The sequence below is a fragment of the Prionailurus viverrinus genome, chromosome A1 (genome assembly GCF_022837055.1).
Source record: "Prionailurus viverrinus isolate Anna chromosome A1, UM_Priviv_1.0, whole genome shotgun sequence".
Classification (NCBI taxonomy): Eukaryota; Metazoa; Chordata; class Mammalia; order Carnivora; family Felidae; genus Prionailurus; species Prionailurus viverrinus.
The window spans coordinates 21,023,768-21,040,724 of record NC_062561.1 but is presented as its reverse complement, the minus strand read 5'-3'; positions in this window follow the sequence as shown (position 1 = coordinate 21,040,724).

Below are 16,957 nucleotides of genomic sequence, written 5' to 3'. Positions count from 1 at the left end.
ATTACCACTGTGTATTGAGAATACATCTTCATTGAGCTGTCCAGAAAGACACCTAAGTCTTTTTACAGGCCTGGAAGCTCTCCATGTCTTCCTCAGAGCCAATGTTAAGAGGGATTATAAATTGCCAAGAAAGCAAAAATAAAAATTCAGATGTAATGAACATCTTATGACAGAGGTGATTGAGTTCTTGGAAGTGGAAAGTAATTGGATCTAATTGTGAAGCCCAGTTGTTTATAGTAGGAACATGTGTAGAATTTATGAGTTTGGATGGTCTACTCCCCTCTAAATGTAAGTAGTGTTAGCCCCAAGTAACCACATAAATAAACTATATTACTTTAAGTTGTACTCCTTATTGCTAGAGCATGCTGGCAAACCAGATGACGGTCACACTGTCCTGGTGATATTTCAGGACTTCCACTAAAAGGAGGTCTGGCGTAAGAGTGCACCTTGGTGCTTCTCAGAATGTTTTGTTTTTTTTTTAAATAACTTCATGCTATTTGCATATGTAAGGTGCACCTGTCAGTAGATGTTCTCCTTTCTCTTCAGTGATTCAACAATGGCAGAGGCAGAGGGGGTAGGGGCATAGGGCACACTAGGAACATTAGCAAAATGTTGGAGCACATGCTCTAAAAATACCCCTCAGGAGATTATGTTCCACTATTCCCCCCCAGTGCTGCTGTCCCTGCTCCTGTTGAGAATAACATAGCAAAGAGTATAAAGAAATGTAACACTAAACTCTATCCCAATAAAATAGAAAGTTCCAAATAAATGTACTCTTTTCTTGGAAAATTATGAATTATCAAGGTTGATATTAAAAGAAAAAGATATCATATAGACAAATATCATTAAAAATTTTTAATGCCAGAGATTTATATCCAACACAAGGCTTTAAAAGAATTTTTTTTAATGTTTATTTATTTTTGAGAGACAGGGAGAGACAGAGTGTGAGCAGGGGAGGGGCAGAGGGAGAGGGAAACACAGAATCCGAAGCAGGCTCCAGGCTCCGAGCTGTCAGCACAGAGCCCGACGCTGGGCTCAAACCCACAAACCATGAGATCATGACCTGAGAACCCACAAACCATGAGATCATGACCTGAGCCCACATTGGATGCCTAACCAACCGAGCCACCCAGTCTCCCCCCAACACAAGGCTTTAGAGCCTTGGAATTCTATGGGTAAGTTATTTCAAACTTTCAAGGAACAAATAATTCCAATACTATAAATAAATTGTTTCTGTCTAACCATGAATTATCCTAATATTTTTTAAACAAAATGTGTATGCATGCTATTATTTGTAAAAAAAAAAAAAAAAAAGCTTTGGAAACAAAGACCTCAAAATATTAAAGGCATTTATATCTGGTTGGTCGGATTTGAGGTTTTATATTTTTCTTTACACTTTATTTTCCAAACATTTTCCGTATTAAGCAAGGAATATTTTAATAACTTTATACATTCATAATTCAAAATTAATGCATCATCTTTTTTGAAGAAAGAAAGTAGGTGTGAACACAGTAAGTGACCGGTCTTCTGAACGCTGTGTGCAAAGCCTATGACAAATGTCCACCTTGTATTTAGAGTTGTCACCATTGTTACTATGACTCGAACAAATCCCCTGGGCTGGTGGCCCTCCCCTTCGGCTGCAAGTTAGAATCACCTGGGAGCCTTTAACAATGATCTCCCAGCCATAGAATTCCCGGGTGATTTTAATGTGCATCCAGGTTCAAACCGTTGTCAGAGGCTCACAGTATATGTTAGAGTGTTCTGACATTTTGGCTCATTTCAGCAGTCAGGGAAGGGAGCAGAAGCCAAGGGTGTCTCTGGCACAAGGGTGCCTCTGTCTGGCAGGATAAACTGAGGCAAGTGAAAACCCATCCCCACCTCTGGTCTGTGTTTCTGGCCCTTTGAGTATCGGGGCAGAACCTCTCCTTCACCACTGTGGTTGTCAGGTATCCAGTTTGAATATCTGTCCTTCACGGAGTTGCAATTTGGGATAATAGCTCTCTAGTGAAAATTACTCAGTATGAGGCTATTGTTTACATGAACTCTTCAGTTCAACCCTTCTTAGGGAATGAGAGGTTTAGTTTGGTTCCTAGTGATGTGCAATTCCAAGAATTTCCATTACACCTGGCCTGGATGTCAATTCTATTTCTTATCACTCAATAAAACAATTTATTAGGAAAATAAGGTTTAAAAGTGCCAGACTACATACAATATGGCCCTTGCAAGTCATAAATGTCCTAAATCTTGTTGGACAGCAAGAGAGGTAACTAAGATATGCCGTTCCTTATGGCTGCTGGCTGGGAGCTAGGTGCTGAGGTCTGTGCTGGGCTGGAGAATGAGATTGTGCAGATGATTGGAAGCCAAGTGTGAAGGGCCTGGACAAAGGTTGCTGGCTCCAGTCAGAAGCCTGGCTATGGGCTTTGGGCTTGTAAGCTCTAGATCCACTTGGTTATTATCACAGATAGGAAGCCCAGTTTCTTGGCAGTAGCCAAAAATAAGGAGCCAGGTGGGCTTAAGGAATGCAATGGGAAACACTATTAGACAGTTCTTAGTTTTTTTGATTGAACCTTTAAAGGAGGGGGCAGTAAGGATAATTGGTCGGGGAAGGAGTGGAGAGGGGGAGCTTTGCTGCCTTTCCCAAACATCTCCTAAATTCTGTTAGTCCCCGTTTATTTTTGGTGATTTATCTTTAAAATCTGCAGCCCTCTGGGGCAGTAGGATGATCATCACTATACCTAGCTGCAGGAACATTGCAAGCTTTCGTAAAACCCAATCTCTCTTCCTTCTTGCCTTCATCATCCAGTGAACCACAGAGATTTTGTAGATACAAGTATTTTCCATCAAGCTTATGAATAACACCCCTTGGCAGAAGACCCTGAACCAAGAACCAGACTGCAATGTTTTGTAGTGACTTTACATACAATGTGCGTTAATTACTGGCAAGCCTGTCAAAAGCTTATTCCCACTTGTGTCAACACTTTCTTAATACACTGTAATTCATCATGTTAGCATGACAAAAACAAGGTATTCTGCGTCCTTACACTCATCCTTCTCCAAGCGCTGGTCTTGAACTGTGTATTCCACTGCAATGTCTTGGTCTGGTGAACAAAGAACAGACGATAGCTTTGAAACAGTAAGATCCCTGGAGTCCGTCAAAGTCGTACATCACCGAGCACTTTAGCCTGCGTTCCATAGCACTCTACATCCAAGAAGCACTGCTTTATCGTCAAAAGGATGTTCGCTTAATAACGGCAGTAAATCCTAAAAGGCAGTCTAATTTTAGGCAGAGAAGTTGGCTAAGAGGGAATCCTATCATTTACCACTTTTGACAATTTTATTCATTGAGTTCATTTTCATGCTGGTTGCGTGATTAAATTAAGATAGGGATTTATTTCTTTTTATTAAAAAAAGAGAATGCCTTTTGAATGGAGGGAAGGGGAGTAAGAAGGGAGAAAAGAAGTCTGAATAATATGTGCTGTATTTCAGTTGGAAATAGAGTAATTTGAAATACTGTGTGTGTTATGCTTTCTGGATCATCTCTTAACCCTTTGGCTCTTCTGAGTGAATTTAGAAATGGGCTCTGAGCCTGATTTTAGATGGTTTGGGGAAGAAGTGGTGAGTCTGAGTCCTGTTTCAGAGGAAAGTTGGCATTGGCTTCCAAAGCAACTTTGCTTTTAATAGTCATTCAGATTGCTTACTTCACTTTTGCACTTCATTTTTATAGCCAAGGAGAAGACAAATATATCTACCCAAAGTTTCAGATTGTGTGAGATATGCTTCATATGATCTCCTGGGCAATGCAAGCATTTCTGAGAGCTCAGAAAAAAAGGATGGAGGGTCTGGGTACAGGAAACAGAAACTTTCTTCTTGGTACTGCAAAGAAGTTAAGAAAACTTCTCTCTGTGTCCATACTGCCATCTCTTAAACTGATTCTTTGATGGCCATTCCTTAACTGTTGGAACACATGAGTGGGGTTAATGGTGACATTTTGGTCAGTAAGGAAGAAACCACCTGTTTTGCATCACTCACATATATTACTTCATAATGTATTTTTCAATAATTGTAACAAATTACATATGGTAGAGATATTTTAACAGTGCTTACTTTGTAATATTTGTCAAATATTGGATACGTATCTTATCGGGCATAGGAATGCTGTGGTTCGGGGGCGCCTGGGTGGCTCATTTGGTTAAGCGTCAGACTCTTGATTTTGACTTCTCGTTTGTGAGTTCCAGCCCCGCACAGGGCTTTGCACTAACAGGAGCATAGAGCCTACTTGGGATTTTCTCTCTCCCTCTCTCTGTGCCTCTTCCCAGCTCTAGCATGGGCTCGCTTGCGTTCTCTCTCTCTCTCTCTCTCTCTCTCTCTCTCTCACACACACACACACACACACACACGCACGCACACACACACACCAACTTAAAGAAAAAAGAATGCCATGGTTCAAACATATGAATAACAACCAACCCCTCCCCCTTGTCTCAGCAGCAGCTTATCTCTCTGTATGTGCACATAATCATGATACAATTATGATGAAGTTAAGGCATCATAAGAAGCATACATTTTTCTGTCTTCTGGAGACTTGTAATCCAGGTATGTGGTGAGCAGTCTGGTTAAGTGCCAATAGGAGGGATTCTGACAGTAAATGGCCTGGAGGGAAGGGATGTGGGTGGGGAGGTTAGTTTTGGCTCTAAGGAGGAGCCTCCACTGGATTAACCCTTGCCTGATAAGAGAGCTTGTTAGAGCAGAAGACAGGGAAAATTCTAGGAAGAGAGAAAAATAACTTACAAATAACTTTTCTGAGGACACAGACATCTCTATAGGAAGCTTTCTAATATTTTAGTGCGATGTAGTTTGTGTAAATGTACATTGAATAACTTGGTAGGATGATAAGCTGAATTTATATATATACATATATATTTCGCTCTAAACTTGCTTCTTTTTTGTGTTCCTCTGTGTATTCATGGAACCAACATCCTGTCTGTCTTCCATGTTGTAAATCTCAAGGGGATCTTCGCTCATTCCCTTTCACTATTACCCACATCTGAATGCATACAAAAATCCTGGTGACTTTCTGTATTATCTCTGCAAGCTCTCCTGTCTCTCTACTGCCTCTCCCTGATCTCAGACAATAGCCTCTCCACTGGGCTCTTCCCTTCCAGTCTCTTTGAGGAACTTATTTGATGTGTAGCTGTTAGGTTAGGTCTTTTTGAAGCTCAGCTCTTACACCCTTCTGCTCAGAAACCTTCAGTGGTTTTTACTGCCTATAGAAGACATTCCCAATTACCTATCCTTGCATACAAGAACCTTTCCTTTTGGCTCTGCGGCACTTTGTATACTCTATAATTTAGCAAGGCAGAACTCTGATCCATGCTTTCATCTTCTTGACTGTTCTTTCTGCTTTGAACTCAATGTCTGTGGTCAGTACTCACAACATGAGTTGTTGAATCAGGATATTTGAGTTTTGAATGTGAAAAGTTAATTTGTTGGGGGTTTTTATGAAGGAGTTAAAATACTATTAACAGGAGTTAAGTGCCAATAGGAGGGATTAGCTACTCCCTATTATACTATTAACAGGAGTTAGGGATTAGGTATTCATAGAAGTCTTACTATCCATATGTGAGACCAACATTTTAAGAGATTTCTTCCATTTTCATTAAATCAGTGGTCCTACTGATTGCTGGTAGAATTAGAAATTCTTTGAATCTCTTCCTTCCCAATAAAATTAGAGTCTTACAACGAAAAATCCAGATATAAGATCGTAGCCAGCAGAAGAATAGGAAGATGATCAATGCACTGGAGTAACATTATATTACCATGCTCTATTGCACTAATAACATAGACATCTGCCTCCCATGATATAACAGAATAACAACTCATTTTTTTTGCCACAAGAAGTCTGATGCGGGTCAAGGAATCCTTGAAAGCATTTCTTGTTCAAGTGGATGATCTGAATTTCTTTCATCATATGATGCCACCATCTCAATGCATGGGTGCATAAGCACAAGGAGTCTTAGTTTTACACATTGTTTTCTCTCATACTCTGTTGATTATAACGAGTCATGTGGCCCTGCCTGAATGTAGGCACCTGGGAAGGGTAGAGGATCATATGGAACATTTGGTGAGTACTACCATCTCTCCACAGAAGATAGTTAGTGACAAGTATGCTAGTGGAGCCCCAAGTATTAACAGAAGTTAGAGGTCTACCTATTACCAGCTGTGTGCCTTTTGGCAGGTGGTTGGACTCTCTGTGCCTCACTTTTCATGCGTATATATCATGCATATAATAATAATGATAATAACAATGCCTATCTCATAGGGTTGTAGAGTTTATGATTCCTCTAAAGCAGTTGGAGGAGTGCCTGGAACATTTTAAGTTTAAGCTGATGCTAGCTATTATTATTATTATTATTATTAATGTGGAAAACTTGGCTTAAGAGACAGAGAGACCATCACTTGGAATAAAGGCTTAGAAATAGCCTTAATGGGACAAATAAAAGTACCTTTAAGCCTTGACAGACTTTGGGGAAATAATCACAGTGGCCAAGTGACCTATCAAGTTTTCTTGAGGGTAAAGAAGAAATCTGGTTGTTTTGTTGCTGTTATTCTGTTAAGGGAGGCTCTCTGAAAATTATGCTCGGAAGACCAGATTTTATACTTAGGGCATGGATAAAGAGGATCCAGTTGACAAGACCTGCTTTTTAATCATTAGACAGTAGAATGAACTTAAGAGTGATCCTTCTACTCTGCAACAGAAAATGGTAGAGGCATTCACTGACAAGGAAGAATTGCATGTGTGGTGTCCAGATGAGCCAAACAGACAACGGAGTTTGTTGGTTCAGCATGGAGGCGTGGTTGGTTACAGCATGGTCTCTGAAGCTGGGCTGCCGAGCTCCAAATCCTGAATCTGATCTGCCTTGTACTAACTGTGCAGCCCTAATCCTCCTGAGTCTCAGCTTCACTATTTGTGAAATGGGAATCATAATTGTACCCGGCCACCCAAGACAGTTGTCGTGAGGAGTAAAGGCAGTAATATGTTTAAAGTACTTTGAAAATGTTAGCTCCGTAGTAAATGCGCGTTAATTATTAGGCGCTGTTACAATCTAGCTGAGGACAATGAAGACATATAAATCACAGTAAAGGTGTCAGGAGAGTAGGGCAAAGAGTCATGATGAGAAATGGAGAAAAACGTCAACAGCATTCAGCAAATGCTGACAGTGAGGAATATTAAGCTGCAAAAGAGTCCCTGAGGACAAGGTAGAATATCTGTCGTTGGAGTCTCAAGCAAGCTCAGGCAATGTATGGGGGAGTAAGCCACAGGAAGTGTTCTTATGTGTGTACATTTATGGACAAGATGACCTAATAAAGTGTTTTTCACCGTGAATTTCTCTGATTACTTGGTGAGAAAGCTGGAGAGACTGACAGATTGTTCTTTCCAGGGAGGGAACTACTGTAAGCATTTATGCCAAGGAAGTTTGTGGTGCTTTGGTCAGAAATGTGGTTCCGAGCTTAGTGTTGACATTCATCATCACTTACAAAGGTAGGGACTTTTCAGGTTCCAAAGTTAGGTGCAGAATGGAATCAACCACCTGGCTAATTTCAGGCCAAAATGCCACAGCAAAATGAGGGGAAGGAAGTTTTTCAATTTAAATTATCTGGAAAATTACTTTAATTTCTACCATCATTTTGCATGTTGCAAACATTCCTGACTTCTAGATATTTTGGAAAACAAGTTTGTGGATTGAGCATTTTCTGACATGCCTTAATAACGGATGTTTGCTGTATTTTGATATTTCTTGGCATCTTTTAATGTGTCAAACCAAACACAAATGACAGGTCATAGTCAGATAAGTGGTCTCTACTTTCAATTTTATTTTTCCTTTGCCGGAAGGAAGAAACTTAGGTTCATTGGTAGAAGTCATGGAGGGGAAGTTTAGCACTCCCCACAAAGCCACAACAGTATATGGGGATTGGGACACGGTATGTCTTTAAAAAAGCATTTTCAATATTATATTATTTACATTTGAAAATAAATAATAAAAACGTTCACTTTCCTAATACAAGCTACTTAAAGTAAAGATTGTCAAAATTTTGGCTGCTATAGAAAAGATGCAGTGATTCTTAGGGGTTTTTCAGGAAGGGATGTCATAATATATTAGAGGGAAGACTGTGTGTGTGTGTGTGTGTGTGTGTGTGTGTGTGTGTGTGTGTATGTGCATAGATACACATTGATACATATATATTCACTCATCTTTAATGAACCAGGTTCAAGACCTTAGCAGAAGGAAGATCAAACTTTTTGACTGGGACAATCTGTTTATGCCCATACAAGGAACACTAGGATGGTGAAAAAATCCCAGGATCAGAAATTTAAGAACTGGGTTCCTGTAGAACTGGGGTTCCAATTCTGAAACTTTGAGCAGCCACTTAACTAATCAAACTTGCCTCCTTATCTGTAAAATGGGAATAATAGTAACATCTTTTAATGACCTGTAAAGTTGAAATATACATATAATGTCAAAATGCTTTTTAAATTGTAAAGTGCTGAAAATGAAGATGTTATTATTATAATACAACTACTGCTGTACCTGAACTTATCTTGAAGTAGGCAACAAAAACCCACTTATTGTCAATATATAGATACACACATATTGTTAAATATACCATAATTCTTCTATCTTGGGCTAAAATAGTCTTTTAAAAAAATATTCTTTCAGGGTGCCTGTGTGGCTCAGCTGGTTGAACTTACGACTCTTGATTTCAGGTCAAGTCATGATCGTGGGATTGAGTCCTACGTCGAGCTCTGTGCTTAGCATGCAGCCTGCTTAAGATTGTCTTAAGAGTCTCCCTCTGCCTCTCTCCCCTGCTCTCTCTCTCTCTCTCTTAAAAAGAAAAAAAACACAAAAAACAAAAACGTTTTTTTCTATCCTCACTTTAGAGAAGAGGACAAGAAGTACTTTGAAATGGGTGAAGGAAAGCACAATAGCCATTTTTTTAATCCTAAGTTTATCCAGACACCCATGCTTGATGGTGAATGATTTGTGCATGAATATACTTTTGAGAGCATAAAGAATTATTTTAACTTTAGCCTCTTCTCCGGGGCAATGGGGATATTTAATGTTCAGCTCTAAAATAACCCTATCTCTGAAAACAACATTCTTCTGCTTATTCAGACTTCCTCCTTTTGCTTCTGGTGTCTTTTTGGCATGAAACAGATAGCTGTAAACTCCGAACCTTCCAGGAGCTTGTCTCCTCCCTTGGGAATTCATGATTGGACTCTTGACCTTTGATCTCCTCCATACTGCTCTCATGGAGAGCCCTCATCTGACAGTAGTGGAGCAAGAAGGGAGAGATATTTATAGAGCATCAAGTTATTGTACAAGCTTGTGTCTCTATGGTTAAATACTGGGTTTCTGCCTCCAAATTAGTAGTTTAGTATGTTTTCTTAACTGCTGGAAATTTATGGAATTATCATAGTTGAGTTCTTGTTCCTAAAACATAAACAGAGGAAAATACCACTTGCTGATCTCTGTCTATTTTTATGTCTTTGGATGGCTTATATTGTCTTGCAGTAAACAAGGAAGAGTGTTACAGAATTGTTTTCCGCAGAATCTGATTGCTTTCTGGGGAGTAATCCATGTGTATCTTTTAGTAATGATGCTGTTCTCACACCCAGGAAATCAGTAATAGGGCAGTGTTTACATTATGTTAAACTACTAGCCATTTCTTTGACTTTTTAACATTTTGTCTGACAATCAAGTAATTGATGAAGTATTAAATCTACATGTTTGCTAATAATTACATAGGAGACTTAGAAAATATTTCAAATCATTTAAAACTAGGAAGAACATTTGTGGAGTTGTTGGGATTTCTAAAGCTCATTCACAGTATCATAAAAGCTCATGTTAAAAGATACTTTGACTCTATGGAGAAGAATCCCAAGTAATTTATGTAGATATATATTCCTACCACCTGAAGGAGGGGGATCATAACTCCCATTCCTTAGGTATGATCTGCACAATGACTTCTTTCCAGAGTTACAGTGTGGACAATTAGCTTCAGTTGTTAGTAATAAATCAATAATGTATCAATCGTTGATTATTAATACTGTTTCAATATTGGTTCATTAATTGTAACAAATGTATCATACTAGTGTAAGATGTTAATAATATGGGGAAATTTGATGTGGGGTATATGAGAATTGTCTATACTATATTTTGATTATTCTATAAACCTAAAATTACTCTTAAAAAGTCTTTTTTTTTAAAAAAGGGTACTTTGACAACCGTCCAACTGATATCCTTCTAGTAATTAAAATTCTGTCAAAATTCTTCTTGCATTCCTTAATGACCAAAAGTGGTACTTTGATTAATTCACAACATTTAGGGCTTTGTCTTGCTTGTTTATTTGTTTTTTGGTAGGTAGTATTGGCTACCAAAGAAATTTGAGGTGGCTAGGATTAGCTACTCCCCCACAAATTTCCTACATGGCTTTAATAAAAATAAGTCTTTGGAGAGATTCTTCCTCCATACATTTATTGCGCCATCTTTTATTAACAAGCAAGCACACAACAGTTCACATAACTTGTTCTGAAGTTTGATGAAGTCTAAACTTTCCTTTTGGCACTTTAACCACATCTTGGATGAAAGATTTGCTCCAAGCAGGCATGATATTCCAGGGTCAGGATTTTGTGCCCTCCAGTAGGTACCATGAATCAGAAATCCTCTTAAGCCAATGACTGGAACTAGGCATAATTCCTATCATCCAGGTTGCAGGATTCATTGGATTTTCAAACTCTAATCATACAAGTATCTTTGAACATTTGTGGTCTATTTGCATATCTTGGTACTCTTAATGTCACCAGTGAGAGCCCATTTCTAATATTTATTATGCTCAATAGTCACTAGTTTAACCAATAGAACCCATTTTTGACATTATGGATGCTAACTAGTAAAGTAGCTTATTCACTGAAATGATGGTAGCTGAAGGATCATACTCTAGAGCATGATCTTTTCTGAAGTAATGTAGGTGACTACCCATGAAATCTGCATTCTGGATGTCATAGTAGCTAACCACCTTTAGAATTAAAGCTTTAACAGACGAAACATTATATTACATTGATTGTATGGAATGTTTGAAGTAATTATAGACATCAGTGGAAGCAAATTCCATTTTTTAAAAACAACATAACCCCCAAATCTTCTTCCGTATCCTTTCTATCCATTCTTTCTTTTGAGGTGAAGAGAACTATGCTAAGTTTGCATCTGAGGTGAATACTATGCATGAGTATGGTATCTTTGAGGGTGAGCTCCAAGTGTTGATAATTCTGGGGACAGTATGGTGGGAAGGAGGAGAACGGGAAAGTAGGTGAACACAGTGACAAAGAAGTGCGTTGGACTGACTGTCAGATGAACTAGTGAAATCTTATATTCCTTTAATCTGGAGTTTTCTAATTTTTTTTGGTCAATAACAGAACTAGTTTTGAACACAATGTTTTTTAATATTCTACGAAAGTAATATTCTATGTAACACATAGCCCACTCCTTTTTCCAAGTTAATAGAAGGCCAGGTGGGGAAGAGCTGGAACACGTGTTCCCTTGATAAAAACAATAACTTAACAATTATCATAATAATAGCAACTAACATTTATGTAGTATTTACCATGTTCCAGGTATAACGTTTGTTAACTGTTCTAACTACATGATATACATTTACTCACTTAATCCTACAACAAATCTAAACCATGTATTTATAGGAAACTATTAACAATGGCCGAATAAACTATCTCACATTGTATACTGGAAAAAGTTGCTGTTCTATAACAAAATGGTGAGAGAGTAAGTTAGAAAAAACCTAACGCAATTACAAAGAATAGCCATATAGAGAAGTAAGGAATTTAATATCTTTAGCACTCATTGAACCTCCACAGAATGTATGTCTGTATACCTAGAATATTCAAAAATACCTAGAAGAATTGAACTCACAGGCCTTTCCAGGTACTGCTTCAGAACACGTTTTATTTACATTTTTATCATCTTCCAAGCTTTCATTATTTCTTAGCTGTCTCATAGAGGTAGAGATGAGATATAATCTGTAGAGGAGAAAAGTGACTATATTTTCAAGCTATGTTATATAAGAAATTAAGGAAATAAGAATTCTGGGGGAGATGACAGCAGTGGCAATATAGTTGATGACTATCCCCGAATTCTCCAGGAAACATAGGCAGTGCAGCGAAACCAAGAGTGCAAAGATGAAACCTACAACAAACCCACAAAACACATGCCTTAATACATGCGCCTATGGGGAAAAAGTGCTGTAAGCACAGAGCCTGCTTGGAATTCTTTTCCCTTCTCTCTCTCTCCCTCTACCCTATTTGTGCTCTCTCTCGTTCTCTCTGTGTGTCTCTAAATAAATAAATAAACTTAAAATTTTTAAAAAAAAGAAACAGAGGGAAGGCATTGAGACTCACACTGGACCTGGCTACTGGAGAATCTCCAAATCACCAGTGCTACTCATGGGAGCTCAGTGGTCTACACTGAGAAGAACAACTGGATTCTGGGAGGGGGCTTTGTAGGACCCAATTCTTGGTGAATGCAGTGAGACCATGATAAGAGCAGATGCTGCTGTGGCTCTCTGGCTCTGTGAACTCTTGAAACTAACCAAGTGAAGCTTACTTTCAGAACAGAGCCCTGCATTGACATGCTGGGAGTGGGACTCAAATTGAACAGAATGAGGACCATAAGGGCATGGAAAGAGCAGGTCCCACCAAGAGTGAGGTGGAGGAGTAGAAGAAGCAAATCTCAAAGGCTATAATTTGGGATCATTCATGGAAGAAAAAAGAGAAAAGGTTGTGCTAGAGTATCAGTTTAAGCCTTCATTACTGTTGTAAAAGTATAAGCACACTCATTTCACTTTAACAGGAGGAACAGGAAAGGATTACAGTCCCATCTTGTGTGAAGTCATTTAAGAAAAAAAAAGAAGGAGTAGAGTATTGTATCTAAAGACAATGAAATCACTCCAGAAAGCCTGGCCTACAAGGTTGATAAAAACTGAACCTAATTTTAAAATGAGCCGAAGGAGATTGAGAAGTCACTAACAAATAATGAAAGAATAATACACATTTCAGAGATGAGGTGATTGGAAAAAATAAAATTTGGAAAGAGGGATGACGGAACTTAGGAAAAGTTGGTAATACAATTAAAAAATCAAGTTCAGCAATGAAATCTAAACTAGAAGAAACTCAAGAGCAAATAAACACCTTAACATAAATAGGTGAAGGAAAGAAGGAAAAAATTGTAAAAACAAATGAAGGAATTAAAAGAACTGAAGAGAAGGTGGCAACTATAAAAACAGGCCAAGGAAATCCAACAAGTATATAATAGGAGTCCCCGAGGAAAGAAAAGAACCAGGGCAATGGGATAGAACAAGTACTCAAAAGCATGATTCAAAAAACAAAAAAACAAAAAAACATTTCTTGACTTGAATATACTTATTGAAAGATAATATTGCACACCTGGGAAAACTGATGCAAAATATATTTCACCTAAACTATGGACTTGAAAGAAAAGGAAACAATCATTTGGCCATCAAAGCAAAACATTTATTGTAACACATTTAAGAGAGTCAGTAATTGAAATTGAGCCAAAGATATTATAACATGTTAAAGTGACATTTAATTATAAATGTCATAGACAAACTATTATGCCTATAGAAAAACTCTTAGAATATATATTTTTTGAGACTTCATGAAGGCTCTACTAAAAAACAAGCTTTGGGGTGCCCGGGTGGCTCAGTTGGTTGAGCGTCCGACTTCAGCTCAAGTCATGATCTCGCCGTCTGTGAGTTCGAGCCCCACATCAGGCTCTGTGCTGATAGCTCGGAGCCTGGAGTCTGCTTCAGATTCTGTGTCTCCCTCTCTCCTCTCTGGCCCTCTCCTCCTCTCTCTCTGTCTCTCTCTCTCAAAAATAAATAAATAAACTTTAAAAATGTGTTTAAAAAAAACAAGCTTTAAGCAACTGAAATGACTGGAGAGAATGAATTCAGAGCATTTAATGTATATTTATTTTATTAATTAAGATTATATAATATTTATAAGGGAGACATTTTATAATACATAATGGCTATATCCTCTAACAATCTAGATAAGTGTAATTATAAAGAATTTAGGAGATAATCAGGAAATTATTAATGTAAGTAAAATAATTTCACTTACCTAACTTCTTGGTAAAATTGGGACTAAAGGAAAACTTTTCAAGTTAGATACTAAAGAAGTACAAAGAATGGGAGAAGTTTTTATTAGTTGAATTCAACCATGTGTAGAATAGGGAACCAACAGGCAATAGTAAAAAAAAAAAAAAGAGAGAAAACTAAGGATATTAGATTAGTATACTATATTAGATTACTATAAAGGTAATCATTAGAACAAAAATATAAAGCTTTGTAAATATTGAACGATACACCAAAGGGGGGAAAATAGAAGAAATAAGAGCAACAAAAGAGACCACACGTTGAAAGACTGAATATATAGCACATACGCAAATATAAACTGAAGCCAAATACATTGAATACATCAGTAAATGTAAATGGGCTTAACTCACTTTTTAAAATAAATAAAAACTGATGTTGTCTAAAAGCAAAATCTAATATTGTATGTTATATATGGGCAATGCACCTAAAAAAAGACATTCAGAAGATAACAACGATATAAAAAGAAAGTAGGGCTTGCTATGTTGATGTTTGACAAGATAGTGTTCAAACACAAAAGTATTGAAAGAGAAAGAACATTTTATGATACTAAAGGCTACAATCCACAATGAAAATATAAGTCATTAATGTTTATATTTGCAGTAATATAGCAATGAAATTTATAAAACAGAGCAAGAAGGAAGCAGAGAAAAATATGCCAATGGTAGGTGGTTTTAACACACTTCTCTCAATTGAATATAGATCAAGTAATAAAAATATTAATAAAGATATAGAAGATATCAATGAGATATCTCATTGATATAATCATATCATCATTGATACAATCATAATTTGTATCAATTGTATCATTGATACAATCATAATCATCAAGATACAGTTTATAGAGAAATGTTCAATTCTGAATCCAGTTAATAGAGAATACACTTTGTTTATAAATGCATGTGAAACATTCACAAAAATTTACTATGTCTAAGCAACAAAGAAAACCTCGTTCAATTTCAAAGAATAGAAAGTTACAAATAAAATTCTCTGATCACGGAGCAATAAAATAGAAATTAACACAGCCATAAAAATTCTACTGGTTAACTTTCAGGTCAAAGGGGGAATAAACTAAATTGGAGAAATTTTTGAAAATAAGGATAAGGGGAAACCATGACTTAGCATCCATGGCATACAATCAATACAGTTATGAAAGGAAATTTGTAACTTTAAAAATACCTACAATGATAAAAAAATGAAAAAAAAGAAAATAAATGAAAAATTCAACTTACAATATTAACAATGAAAAGCAGAAGGAGATAATAAGATGAAGGCAGAAATTAGATAGAAACCAAAAAAAAAAAAATTGTAGAATAGCTCACTAAGTAAAAAACCAAAACAAACAACTTTTTTTTTTTTAAATCAACAAGATGGACAAACCACTAGCTAATGTAATCAAGAAAGAAGTGAAATACAAACCCCACAAATAAACAAAATTAGAAATGAAAAGGTGAAAGGAACCATCCAAATAGAGAAAATTAAAATAACCATAGACTATTTTGCATATTCTATGCATCTAAATTTAAAAATTGAGGGGCACCTGGGTGCCTCAGTTGGTTGAGCACAGGACTTCAACTCAGGTCATGATCTCACAGCTCCTGAGAGCCCAGCTTTGGGCTCTGTGCTGACCGCTCAGAGCCTGGAACCTGTTTTGGGTTCTGCTCTCTCTCTGCTCCTCCCCAACTCGCACTCTGTCTGTGTTAGTCTCGGAATAAATAAGCATGAAAAGAAATCTAGATGAAAAGTATAATTTTTAAAGAAAATAACAGCAGAATTAACCCCAATAGCGACAAAATAAACTGATCTATTATTGTAGGAGAAATAGAAAAGTAGATAAAGAGCTCTCCTACAAAAGAAGCACCAGGCCCTTAAATGTTCACAGGAGAATTCTACACCTTCAAATATAAAACAATCTCAATTCTAATAAAATTAAACCAAGATATAAGGAAAGAAAGAAGATTTTCAAATTTGTTTTATGAGATAATATTGATTTCTAAATTTGGCCAAGGACTGCACAAAAGGAGAGAGTTACAGATCAATGTAACATATGAATAGTGATTTATAAAATTTCTAAAAAAAATATTAGCAAACAATATAACACCATATTAAAAAATAATACATCATTACCATGTTGGGTTTACTCCAAGAGCACAAAGTTTATTTAATATTAGGAAATCCAAAAAATCAAGGAAAAAATTTTCTCAAATGTGGAAAAGGCATTCAACAAAATTTACCCTTCTTTAATGTTTTAAAACATTCTACAAAACAGTAATCTTGGATATTTTACATTTTTTAACGTTTATTCATTTTTGAGAGACAGAGACAGCACGTGAGTGGGGGAGGGGCAGAGAGAGAGGGAGACACAGAATCCGAAACAGGCTCCAGGTTCTGAGCTGACAGCACAGAGCCTGACGTGGGGCCCGAACTCACAAACTGTGAGATCATGACCTGACCTGAAGTCAGATGCTTAACTGAGTGAGCCACCCAAGCACCCCAATCTTGGATATTTTAAAAACGTGATAATATACCTCACTGTTAAAACCTCTTATTTGATGGACAAATATAGTGTGTTTACTGATAAAGGCAGAGTCTGGTATGAAACAATGACTTTTATTACCTTTACCACCATTTTACATTATGTTGTAGGTATCAGCCAACGCAATTAGGCAAAACAAGGCAATTGACAGTAAGGAACTGAAAAGGCAAGATTATC